General features: G+C 43.2%; 1 protein-coding gene across 5 annotated transcripts in view; it reads left to right on the top strand.

Annotated features, from left to right (window-relative positions):
• DENND5B (DENN domain containing 5B) overlaps positions 1–13464 on the top strand; it is a 114393-nt gene that overhangs the window by 25465 nt on the left and 75464 nt on the right. The window lies entirely within an intron of this gene.

Below are 13464 nucleotides of genomic sequence, written 5' to 3'. Positions count from 1 at the left end.
TGGTAGTTCTCTTCATTTGATCCTTTATGTAAAAATAATGAATGAATTTTAAAAAAATATCCCTAGCCCATTGCAGGGATGACTGTTCCAAAGTGGTGAAGAGCCTTGGGCTCTTCAGGTGCAGGCTTCCCTCACTGTAGTGGGTGCCTTAGTGGAAATTATAAATGCAGTCATGTGGAGTAGCAGCGTGTTATTGGACTGCCTTGCAGTAGTGTGTATGTGGGAGACAGTGGGAGGGAGGGCAGAAATGAACAGTGTCCTCCTAAGAAGTCGTCACTGGCTATACATTTGGAAGACCCCACCATTACCCCTTCGTAAGCCGCCTTTTGGTAAGGTAGCTATGGGAACCTTCTTTCAAAAATTTTTCATCGTCCTACATTTCAGGTTGGTTTTAATGTATTTCATTCTTCCCTTCCTTTCTTCTGTGTCTTAATAGTTTTCTTTTCCAAGTTTGGGATTTCAAATGTCTGTCTTTTATTGTCTTTTATTTTTTGAAGCGGTGCACATAAAAATCTTTCTTCCTTTAGATAAAAATTTCCACTATTCAGAAATTTAAAACTTATTTCACCTGTGAAGCCAGAGACAGTTTCCCTGAACTGTTTAAAGCTAGTGCTGCTTTCTTCGTTTTCCCCATATCCTCTCCATCTTCCAGGTGTCTTTTTAACAGAAGAGACTGAAACCATCTCTGAGGCATTGCTAGCCTACCGTGCAATGCACTGGAGCTTATGGAGACTTTTATATCATAATTAACTTGCAGATGTTTAACATAAAAATTTTATATGTGGATCTGAATGTAGCATCATTTACCATGCGTAAATAAAACAAGACCAGGGCTTTGCAATAATAATGAGACTTCTTAGTCAAAAGAAATGTGAAAATCCAAACCAGAGATGTCTGAGATCATTTTGCGGCACTTGTAGCCAAGTAAATCGACTCAACTGCACAGGTGTTTAGAACAAGGACACAGGAAATAGAAAATTTTGATTTCTCTTTTAAAATAAAGCCAGAATTAACTACAAGCACAACTTGTGCTGCCCATTTCTAGCCAGTATAAACCTTTTTGGTAGACCACCTGTAGTCTCCTCCTGACAACAGTCCAGCAGTACAGGCTGCTGGCTCTGGGTTGGATGTGAAGAGCTTCAAGTGACACGACACTACATTTTATTTGATTTCTCTCATGCTATGAAGATCGTAATTCTGAAGCTCTGATGGCAGCTCTGAAGCAATTAGAGGTGACAAACGTTATACAGAGCATAAAAGTACTGGGTTTTTTTCACATTGCTTACCACATCAGCTGTACTTTTGTGGGGACCCGTGGGGTCCCAAGCACTCCTGAAAATCTGATTGCTACAGGCAAGGCAGATAGTGGCCTGTGGGGACAAAGCCCCCACAGTGTTAGTTAAAAGTGAACGTGTGTAAAACAGGCCGGAGAGTGTGTTTAAACAGTAGCAATAGATAGAAAATCATAAATGGGCCAGCGCAATGATAATTATTAAAGTTAAAAGAAAAAGAATATGGATGTGTCTGATCCTCACTAAATACTTGACAAGTGATGCTAAGGCAGCTTGGAGAACAAAGTATTCATCTCTTCCTGTCTCCTCCCCAGTTGGAGCCTGTGGAGCAGGGACATGGATGAGAAATTAAGCAGAAGATTGCAGCCACTTTAAGGACAGCAAATCCTGTTCTCTAAAATGTATGTAGATGGTTACTGAAGCTTCGTTTTATGTTCTGTTTCATCTCTGATGTGGCCTCTCAGAGATCCTGTAATTTTTGTGACTGCTTGAAATATTTCAGCACTCCTTCTGAATTAAGGCAGCAAATTGCATAGATGAGTATGAAAAGATTATTTACTTTTTCTTTAGATTGTGGACATAATAATTGCTTAAAAGTTACCATATTCACTGATTTATAAAAAAGGAACGTTGTGCTTTCCTATTATGTACAGGCCTGTCCCTTGTAATGAACGCAATGTGAACATGTTCCCATCTTTTTTTTTGTCCAGTTGTTTATTGTAGTACAGTGTTTTAAATAGCTGTTACTGAGTAATTGAGTGTGTCTCCAAATATGTTTTCAGGTGCTAGTGTGTGAAAAGTAACAGATGCTTTAGGATAGCACCTATCTCAATGTTCTTTAGGAGAAAGGTATAAATCCATAGGTACAGGGCACCTATGTACACCTTTTTGATCCATAATTTTTTATTTCACTTGCTACTCAGTGCTCCCTTTAACATCCCTAGTCTACTTGGACTGTGTATTTGGTTGGCTTTGTTCCTGTGACTGCATTTCTTTTCAGATAGCTGACTTGTGTTTGTTCATATTTCTTGCAAGAAAGTTGATGAGCCAGAACTGAGTCATTTTATACTTTGAAGGATTACGTAAAATTTGGGATATTAAATTTACTGGTTTGGGTGAATGTTGCAGTGAAGTTGTCGTATTACTGAGGACTGTCACTGTTCACCCAGTCTTGCTGCGGTCCGTTGAACAAAACGACAGCTACAGGAAACATACGGTTTCAGTTTTACCGGCACAGTGTGTTAAGCAATTCACGATTTGTGTTCTTAACCTGTTTATTGAGCCTGATTTTTAGTAACCTCTGTCAGTGAGGTTTGTTTGTTCTAGGGTGGCTTGTGTGAGGCTTCCCCTTGCCAGTTTATTGGCGGGGCACTGCGTCTGTTTACAACACAGATGTCTGTCTCCTACAATACAGTCATACAGTTCCCATTCAAATTGAGCTTTTTTTAGAGCCGTTGAATGTTTTTAATATTCAAGCCCACTGCAGTCTCATAACTTAACCTACCAGCTGAAGTGAAGGCTTTTAAATGAGACTCTTCACTGCTGTTCCTATGGTTACACTGGAACAGAAACCTGCTAAATAGGAGCCAGAAGGCCACAAAAAAATCTTCTAGTAACAGTTGCTATCATTATTGCAACTTTACGATTTCGAATTTATTCTTTCATTTTCTTTCAATATTTCCTCTTTAACTGGAAGCGTATCTTTCTGAGGATTAGTGGCTGCTACTGTTGGAAAACAGTAGCTAGAAGGTGATGGAGACAGACTGCCTGGAAACAGGTTTTTGTTCTGCTTGCAACTGGATTTATTTTCCACCGCCCTTTTCTATCAGAGTTAACTTAAATTGCAAAGTACTGTTTATGTGCCATTCTAAGAGATAGTTCCTGGGTTAGCTGTAGGTGACTTGCATGCAAACGACAAACCAGCATCAACATACACCTTCCTATCACATGGTGGGAGTAGTAAGTGGTACGTTAACTGCTATTGTGGGGAAATAATACATATTTAAAGCAAACAACTAGCAGTTCCTTGCCCGCTGGAACAAATGGAGCCCAGGTCTCCTGTGGATTTGCCTTGTGCATGATTAATTTTTACTGTCTGAGAATAAGCACGAGCCTTTCCTCACAGCTGGGGCGTTTTGTGGTGTTTCCCTCACGTTGTGCCTCCAGGGATGGGGGGGGGGGGGGGGAGCACACATGGCAGCACTGGTGGGAAATAGGGTGTCGTCCTCCCTCTCTCATCCCCACCCTATGCCCACATTTGGGTTGGAGCAGAGGGGTCTCCCCACTTACCCAGTTTCCCCGTCTACTTTTGGTAGCACTAGAGTGTATCGGGTCAACACTGCAGTCTCTGGGTGCTCATCCCTTGGGCTCCCTGGAGGGGCATGTGGGGGGGTTTAGCCACAGGGCTCCTCTTGCCTGGAGGTTGGAGAGGACATGGCAGGGGCCGGGCGGCCACTGGAGGGGGTGCAAGGGAGAAGATGTTTGGCAGTAAGCAGTGGGACTGCCCCATGTCCCTCTTGACCCTTCCCACATCAGTGAGAAGCTGGGACAACCCCTCTCCATCTCTCCAGGGTGGTGCCAAGCAGGCAGCCGGCTGTTCCTGCAGCACCTGCTCGTTTTGGGTCTGCTTGGATCTGCCTCTCCCAGAGAGCCCCTTCCTCTGCCTGACTTTCCTTGAGCAGCAGATTGAGTTGTCACTTCTGTTATCTTGCCAGTGCTGGTGAATGCAAAGTTTCCACAGGAGAGCAGAGTGAACAGTAGCTGTAGGAAGACATGTTATCTGCTTGGGAACTGACCTCTTGGGGCTTTTTCTCGTTCCTGTTTAAAAGCATTGCCCTTGTGAAAATACCCTCGAGCCCTGTGGCATGAGAGCAGGCTGAAGTCAGCTTTTGTACTGCAGAAAGGCCAGGGTAATTAGACATCTATATAAATAACACTTGGGGACACATTAGAACAGAAGAATGTTTATTCTGGCTGCTCTCTGGATACGTGAGTTTGGCTTACTTTTTAGATTATTGTGAAGGGTGGATAGAAGATCATCGTAAAAGACGAGCAAAAAAAATCGGACCATAATCACACAATGCAGGCTTTCTTTCTCTTTTATAATACTCTTTGTGACTCAAGTCATGTGCAATTTGTAAGAATTGTCAAACCAAAGAAAAAATTAAAGAAATACAGAGTTGAAACAGAGATGGTTTGGGAGCGACTGAAGGGGAAGTGGCAGGACTACAAATTGTGAATTAAGGGTCTGCTTCCTGCTCTGAATAAATTCAAGCTGTGTTACTTAGCGTGGTACTACTGGAGCAATCCTTGCTCGTATCTCAGTGGTAAAGTGTCAAGAGTATCTGGGGCCAGTGGGATTAGAAATAGCAAGAAGCTGTTGGGGCACTGGGAGGGAAAGCAGCAAAGCAACAAACTGTAGCAATGTATACCTATCTTTCAATCGTGCTTTGTGATAAATTAATTGCTTTTGGTGGTGGACTCTGCCCTTTGAGTCAGCAGCTTGGCTCTGACCCATGGATGTGCTAGAGGGCTGATGGCAAATCACTAGGGTTTTCAATGTGAACCTTATAAATGTATAAGGGGTGTAACCATGACCAATGCACCTTGCATGTGATGAAGTTTAACTTGGGGTGATAGTCCGTTTGAAGGTAAGTTGTGCAACTTAGTCATAGGGAATAGTGTGGTAAAGTGATAACAGACGCTCATTTGAGTGCCTGTTCTCTGAGGGATGATGGAATGACGAACACGCTGCTTGTCCTGTGCTGGATCTGAGACTTCTGCTAAGCTTCGTCTGTAATAATGTTTTAGTGGAGGTGAATTTTCAGCACTGGTGCAGTAAATAACTCTGCCATGGTAAATTTGCTGTACCATTTAGTGAAGGTTGCTGGCTGCTAAGAGACTGACCTTTCTCCCCGGTCTGCTACTTTCAGGGAAGTGAAATTATTGTTCCAGAAGCTAGTGGTTTATTGGTGTGCATCTTGAGGTGCTTAAAATCTCCTTCAGTCTTTGATATGGTTATCTTTATGTAAACACAGTAAGTCTTGGGGATAAAATGGGGAACTTCAGAAAAGCTGTTAACTGCATGAATACATTCTGAATTTAAAATTAGTAACACTTCTGTCTTATCAATATATAGACATGTAAAAGTTCACTTCGTACTTCCCCCTCCCATTCTGTGTCCATTTTTGTCTTTTAACAAAGTTTTTTTTTTTTTAATTCTAGGCATCGCTGATAATTTTTCTTTCCCCTCTGTCTGTTGAATGGCCAAAGAGGGAAAGGTGTTTAGATCATGACCTGAGGCTGGTTTCTGCACGGCCATGTCCTCCTATACAAAGTTCCTCAAATGGCTTTAAACACAAAGTTCCTTTGATCTACATCTACACTCTGAGAACTACTGAGAAATATCAATTCCTTCTGTTTTCCCACTGGGCAAGATTTAAGCCTAAGACAGTCCAGTAAAGAGTTTAATGGAATTCCTTCTTTTGGCAGGATTGTGATGGGAGTTGCTTGCAGGGGTGATGAAGTAGAAGCTAGTAGCTCTGGCAACCTTGTTGTGATAGAGAGCCCTACTCTTCCCTGTGAAGGGTGACACGCCTCCTTCTTCTGCAGGTACCGAGATAACTGGAAGATACTATTTATTGCCAAAGATAGCTGCCAAGGTCCTCCAGGCGTGTTCTTTATTTGTTCTTAATAAAGTGGAGAAAGGTACTACCTTTTTAGTCAAGGTGCTACAGTTGTCCTAGAACTTGGGTGCCATTCCTCAGTGGAGAGAAGGGAAATCTTTTTTTTAAAATTAGTAGGATGTAAGAAAATAGATTGATTAAGCTTTGTGGTTTTACTCATTTATGGTTAGTATATGTGAAGCATAAGTTCTGTAGCCACTAATAAACTTATAAGAAAGGTTAATTGATGCATTTTCTTTTCACTTTTACAAAGACACAATTTCCTTCCCCCTGCCTCAGCCTTTCTTCTGGTGGTCTTGTACAAAATGAACTGAAGAGATGATTTTTTTTCTTCTCTTGCTTTTTCTGCTGTTCAAGAACGTATAGGACCCAAATCCTGTTAACAGGAAAAAAAGATTGTGGGATGTTTTTTTTTAAATGGACTTTATAATTAAGATGACGTATTGCACTTTTGGAGTGTTGTAGGTGATATAGGAAGTAAATCTAAAATAAGGAATATCTTTAGTTGCTGGGATCTCTTTTGTTGGCTACACTCATCACTTGGGATATACCACCCAGAGCCTTCTCCACAGCTGTCTGGGTGCCAGTCTCTGCTCTCACACTGTTATTTAAGGGCTGGTTAGGAGGATCAGCATGCACATGAAGCTGGGCAGGGAGCAGACCCTAGGAGTGTTCATGCACTGACTGAAAATCTGGACAACTGGGTTATGTCTGAGATCCTTCTTGAACATCTCCTTCCAATGTATTAATGTTGTACTTGTTGTACTTTTTTTTTTTTTTTTGTGCAGAACATTTTTGGTTGATATTATCTCTTTTGGGAGGTGGGAGAGGAAAATTTAGACCCAGTCTCTCCCTGCTCCAGCAAGCAAAACAAACCCCCAAATGAATGAATTTTCCATGACTGAAGGCCAAGTGTTCTGCCTCTTACACCATATTAAAGCAGACTCTTGCTATTCCCTTAGAAAGAAGATATCGCTGCATTTTGTGAAGATGCTGTGTTTGTAAAACACCTGAAGCTTGCTTGCTGGATCAGGCCTTGCAGGGACAGGAAACACAGCAAAGTGGTGCCTGAACTGTAGCTGACGTGGGGAGGAGCTTTGTCTCTGGTGACTGAGGGAGGAAATGTGATGAGAAGCAGCATCCTGCAGAGCTGGAGGTGCCCAAGGAATTTTCAGGCCAAAGGAGGAGTTACTTAATGAATCCATAAACCCCCAATCAGCGAGCAACCAACCCTGCAAGTGCCAAAAGCCAGGCTTTTCATATATATATGGTGCTGTATCCACTTTTGGATATGGTTTTAAAGTTTTTCAAAGACCAGAGAGCTCAGCAGTGTTACTTTTCCATTAAATCCATTTTGTGAGAGCCTGAGTAGTACCAGCCTTGCTGACGATAAGTTTGTGAAAGCAGTTCACATGCAAGTGTTGCCTCTGTGCATGTGCTGCCTCTGGGAAGATGATGGATTCTGTAATTCATATCAACAGACCTGTGTGTCATTCTGCAAACAGAGGCAATGCTTCAGATCAAATCAGTAAATCGCTCCTGAGCAGGAAACCTTCCAAACAGGATACCCTCTGCATTTTAAAAACAAGCATCATAGCTAATACTGGTATACAGGTACTTACTGACAGCATGCTGATAAGGGCAGCTTATTTTAGAAACATTCATAGCATCTCTGAGGTTGGTGAGTATCTTTTACATGTGGAGAGCCAGGCCATAGTAGTGCTCCCCAAGGAGGGGAACAAGGAACTGTATGCTTAAGTGATGATGGAAATTTCCCTTCAGACTACACCAACAAACAAAAAGCATACCCTTAACCTCTTGCTATTCAGGCAGCTTCGGCAGCTGCACATAATTCAATCTTAGCCAAACTAGAGAACAAGTGAATGAGGAGGATATAAGCACCTTGTCAAAAAGTAACTTGGTTGTTTCTCTTCAGATTGAATCTTTCTTGACTCTTCCTTCTTTCCCTATTTCCCCACCTCTAAACCAAGAGCAGCAATCATCTAAATGAGTCTTACTAACACTGCTTCTCTCAATCTTGATGTGTCTTAATTTTAGTTATGTTCTGTGGCCTGAACAGTATGTTGTCAGTGTTAATGGTTTTGCATCTAAAGACTGTCTGTCCTTAAATGTATACAAGAATGACTTTAGAAAGCATGTTGAGTTTTGCTTTGGCAACAGTCTGGAGATGCCTGTGTACCTGATAAGCTTTATAGTGCTGCCCAATACCATAATACAAGCATCATAAGTTATCTGGATAAATGCAGATTGATTCCAGTCTTTCAGCGTAGGAGAAAATCAGAACAGGAGGAAAAAGTGGTAGTGAGATTAGGGCCTGCCACTGCCTTAAGGGCACTGTGAGGATGGGGGGCTTATGGAGGCTTCTCTCTTTCTGGAGCTGGAGGAATAAAGAGATGGGGAAAAATATGCTCAAAGTAGAGTATGCACTATCTCTCTGGCTCTGAAAGAAATCTGAGGACATTCTGCTTGTAATCTTTCCCCCAGAATCCTTTCTTTTTAAAGCTCCTTTACCTGGGATGGGGGGTTCACTTTACACAAAGTTTACACTTCCCCCGTGTGTAAGTGCGATGGGGTCTGATCAAGTCACACCTCGCACCTTCAGAGCCAGGTTGGCATCAGTGGCTTTTAGGATTTGCTGTGTCCTTCTGTCTCATGCTGGGCTAATTTAGCCTCATCTTGGTAAACAAGAAAAGGGTCCTTATTCAACAGATTTGAGCTGGAGTGACTGCAGCTGTCGTCTGGTCTGTGCGCAAACCAATTTTGTTCATTCCCTCGCCTGGCAGGAAGCCTGCACCAGAATTGTGTCGGGACTAATCAGCATTAAACCAACGTCAGGAGGGCTGCGGCAGGCTGCCCTGTAGCAAGGCAAGAGCAACAGGGCTCTTCAGGAGGGATTAGTGTAAGTCCTGCCCGGGATGCAGCTGTGCTAGGAAAGGCACCGAAACTGTACAGAGTATTTTTCTTGGGCCTTGTTGTTGTGAAAGTCCCTAGCCAACTGCCAAAAAAAGTAGCTTCACAGTGAGAAATCAGCATGACTTGCTCTGTGTGACCATAAATGTGAAAGCCAGGAGAAGGTGCAGCGTCCATGGAGCTGTAATACCCAGGAGATACAAGTGGGGCCTTTGAGCGTGCTGGGCTTTCTTCTCCTGGAGAGGCAAGGCAGCGGGGAATGAGTAAGTTCAGTGTGTGGTCTCTAGCCAAAAGATGGTGTTAGTGATTCTGCTGCTAGTCTTATGTTATACCATAACAGATCTGTTAGTACTAAACAACATGAAGGCTGGGAGGTGGAAATATTTCTGAGAGAAGACCTGAGGCTTGGCAAGGGATAATTCATAGCTCTAATGCCTCACAGTCTCTGTTTTCCTGCCTGGTATTTATGCTGCATGTTCAAGAGTACCTCCTGGTTTGCGCTCAAAGCATTAAATCAGAGAGATCCCAGCTTAGGCTTTTTGCTCCAAAGATGCTGAAATGTTGACATCTTACTTTGCTCTCCCCTCCCTACAGCTATTGAATTGTCTTTGCAGTTTTTCATGTTGAAAATTAATTTTGTCTTACCATGATCTGGCTTTGAAGTCAGCCCTGCTTTGAATGGGGGCATGGACCGGATGACCTCCAGAGGTCCTTTCTGACCTGATTATTCTGATCCCTCTGCTTTCACAGGTACATGTTTTGGATGATCCTACACCTAAAATTCTCCAGTTTCCTCTCTGACTCTCTTAGGGGTCCATCTGTTTGTGTATCTGCTCAGCATTAGTCATCCCTTCTCTGACTGTAGATACAACAATTCATTGTATAACCATATAAACTGGGTATGCTCTTGTACTATCCACAGCAGTCACAGTCATGCTCTAAATACCTTTTAGGACTCCTAAACCTCTAGGTAAATCTGCATCTGCCTAAATTTACACGTCAAAACTGTTTTCTAATACAAAGCTAAGCCCAAATGAACTTTTGAACCATGTCCCTGCCACATGTTAAGTGTGTTTTCCTTGTTTAGGAAGCTCATTTAGGGGGAGCAAGCAGACCTTCTGGTCTAAGATGCCCCAATTAATTATCTACGAAATGTGAGAAATCCTCCTTCTTAGGGAAAAATCACAACAAACCTGTCTGAGATGGGAAAACTGAGACCTAGGAACAGAGCAGCTTTCTGAGCACTCTCATCACTAGAAAAATCCCTCAGGCCTCAGTGAAGAAGGGACCAAAGTCCCCAGCCTTGCCTTGTGCTTACTCATACATGGGATAGCACCGGTGGGGATCTTGGCAAGATTCAGGCTGCTTTGGGCGTGAGGGTGTGACAAGATATAGCACCGTGTTACCGACGCTTGTGTAAAGCCTGAATGCCTCCCCACCGAGGTCTCCTCGGGCAGTGTCTGATGGCATGAAGCGTGTGGTGGGTGTGAGGTTATTAATTAGGCAGAAGAGTATTGGCTACCAACAGTGCTTTCTGAAACACTACTTTCCTAAAGGGAGGCAAAATGGTTTGGGGGATACTCTTTAGCAGAAGTAAAAGGTTAAAAAAAACAGGCAACCAGAAAAAAAAACAACCCAACCTAACTTTTTGAAAACTTGGTATCCAGCTAGTTACTAACAGAAATGGATGGGCTTTCAAAGGAGCCTCCAATGCATATCCTTGAATAGTCACTGAAATGGTTGGTCCATTTCTGTCTGGAAAATATATGAGAACCTCTCCAACTCTGGTATCCCTGGGGTTTTTTGTTGTTGTTGTTTGTATTGTGCTTTTTTTTTCCTGTGGTGATGTTTTTGGGGTTTGTTTTTGGTTTTGTTTTTTTTTTTTGGCTAGTCCTAGGTGAGAGAAACCTGGCTGGTGTGGGAGCTGTGCCCGTGCTGCAGGCAAACAGGGCACAGCTGCAGGGCAAACGGGACCGTGCTGTGCCAAGCACGCCTCCTCTCAGGTGTCTCCATTTCCTTAGTCATCTTCTAGCAATATTTTACCTGTCATGTTCATGCTAATGGTACATCTCATTGTTTCCCTGACAAAAGTGACTGAAAATAGCTGTTTAAAAGAGGGACGGCCAGTAACAAAAACTAGATTTGCTGTAACCCAACCCCCCTTTTATCTTCTATCCTTAAAGACTGGTATTTTTTCCTAAACGAATTACTGCATTTTCAGAGTCTCTCTATTAGTCACTGGATCTTCAAAAGCAACTTTCCCAAATGCAACGTTACACTTGGATTCTGGGGGCCTATTTTACATGCTTAATCATATGCAGTGTGCTCTGCTGAAGGCCAGTGGCTTCAGGCTGTTACCCTGAAATTGCTGCCACTTGCCATTTCTGATGCAAGAGGTTGTTTTTTTTAATTCAAGGCATTTGACAAGTTTGAGCCCCCTCCCTGCGGGATCGCAGATGGCAGCTAAAGGGATGCTGGAACGGTTTCACTCCTACCTTGGTGATGACAAACCAGGCTTCAGGACAGAGCAGCAAGACTCCGCGAATCTGTTTGAATAGATCCCGTGTCCCCGGCAAATGTGGAAGGGACTTGATGCTCCCTATGATGGCTAGTGCTGTGGTCTGAGGTCCTACCTGCTTACCCATGCTGTCCTGCTTGATCGTTATGTCCAGGCCTCCCCTCCTGTCCAAATCTCAGTTTCTTGATTTCTAATGCTCTTATGGAGCTTGCACATGTAATGGTAAACCAATCCCTTCTTAGTTTTGTGGGGGTTTGTTTTTCTCTTCCTCCCCCCTCCACTTGTACAAAGCTCCAAATGCCATGATTGTCTACTAAAAGGGGATTTTTGCATTTGGTGACCTTTTTGAAACTGTGAGAAGATAGGAGAGGAAACAACAGGTAGTATTTCTAAGACATTAACAGGTCTGCCTTATAGACCAGAGAGGCACCTTGGTGTTCTAGAGTTGAGGCTGTAAAGGAGCTGTTAGCTAAAACAAGGCTGAAATCCTGTTGAGCCTGTCCACGTGATGTCCTAGCTGGAAGCCCCCTTTTTCCACAGTGCAGGTTTACTCAGAGCTGGTCCTGGAGGAGCTGCAGCAGCCTGCAGTCTTTTGCTGCCTCTTCTGCTTCAGGGCATCCTGTGAGAAGTGCAGAGCTGCTCTGGTTGTCAGGGAATTAGTTACTTATCTTCGAGGAGAAGGGCTTTTCAGGAAAATTCGAGCTGGTACAGTCCTTTCTCCATCTTAAGGACCATGTGGGTTTCAAGTTTTGTATGTGTCCAGCTTGTGTTAGACCAGGAGTTTAAAGAAAGGGACAGCTTGGACTTGAAACATCTGGAAGTGCAACCTTTTTCAAGTTGTGATCTGACTTGGGAGCCTTGCTTTCTGAATAATGCTGGGAAAAGAAGCTGCAGTCAAAAGCTTTTCTTCTGCTTAAAACTGTAGAAATTACATAATATATAAAAATCCTCCCCCACCCATGCACATTTATGCTTCTTGCCATAGTGCACTGCTATTGTATTGCCTAGCTTTCATTGTACTCTTTGTGAGCTAGATGGGCTGGTGCTTATAAGTTCATTTTGTAGATGTGCAGCTCACTTTTTTCAGTTTTTGAGGCATTGTGGTTTTTGTTGGACTTCTTAGAATGTATTCCCTTGTTCTGGGTAGTAGTGCCAGTGTGTGCGGTCCTCTTTCCTTCTGCTCTCGTTCATCGACTGTTTCCCACCCTCCTACAGCTTTTGTACAGATGTGATGAACTGGATGGAAAGACTAATCCATCCGGGGAGTGGAAAGCAGCGCTTTCCCCTCTGCTCTTCATCCCACCATCCCTCCCCCAGGTATCCTTCAGGTGGCTCAGCTCACCTGTGCAATTCCCCATTGGAAATGCCTGAGCTGCTGAACCAAAAGCTTGGATGCAGGCCTGGGAATAAGGAGAGGTGAGAGGAGAAGCTGGGAGCTGCTTGCATGTCCTGAAGCATCGCTGCCAGGTGTCTACAGCTTCACAGAGCACCTGAGTGCAGTGACCAAGTCATAACCTGGGAATTGCATGGGGCTGAAGTCACACGGGCTTGATGTTAAGAAATAACCCATTGCAGCTTTTTTGTATTGTAGCCACTGAGGCTAAAGCTGCAGAGCAACTCAGGCAATTTCCTCCCCCCTTTTTCTGCTAATTACCGGTGTAGATTGTTCTTAGAAGCTACTGCAGAAGTATTCTGTTGGGGACTTTGCAAAGCTTTGTGTTATTTTGTGATTGGAATACACTTCTGCTGTAGCTTGCTTAACTATGATTGTACAGGATATGATCTTTCTCAAAATGCAATTTCCAAAATATTAAGTAAAAGAAGGGTTAGAGAAAGGGAAAAACGGATCTTCTGTCAGGACAGAACACACATTGAAGTAAGTGCTTTTGCTTCTACAGGTTGACACAAGGTTGTGATTAAATGCATTTTCAAAGCAGAAATGAAAAAGGCTTAGGAAACACAAGTTATTTTAGACAATGTTGATTGCTTGGCATCTTCAACATGCCCTGACAGTTCAGGGAGATGATGCAATGTTGTG

Source organism: Leptosomus discolor, chromosome 1 (assembly GCF_034619465.1).
Source record: "Leptosomus discolor isolate bLepDis1 chromosome 1, bLepDis1.hap2, whole genome shotgun sequence".
Classification (NCBI taxonomy): domain Eukaryota; kingdom Metazoa; phylum Chordata; class Aves; order Leptosomiformes; family Leptosomidae; genus Leptosomus; species Leptosomus discolor.
The sequence above is the reverse complement of the archived record's forward strand: the minus strand, read 5'-3'. Positions and strand labels throughout refer to the sequence as shown.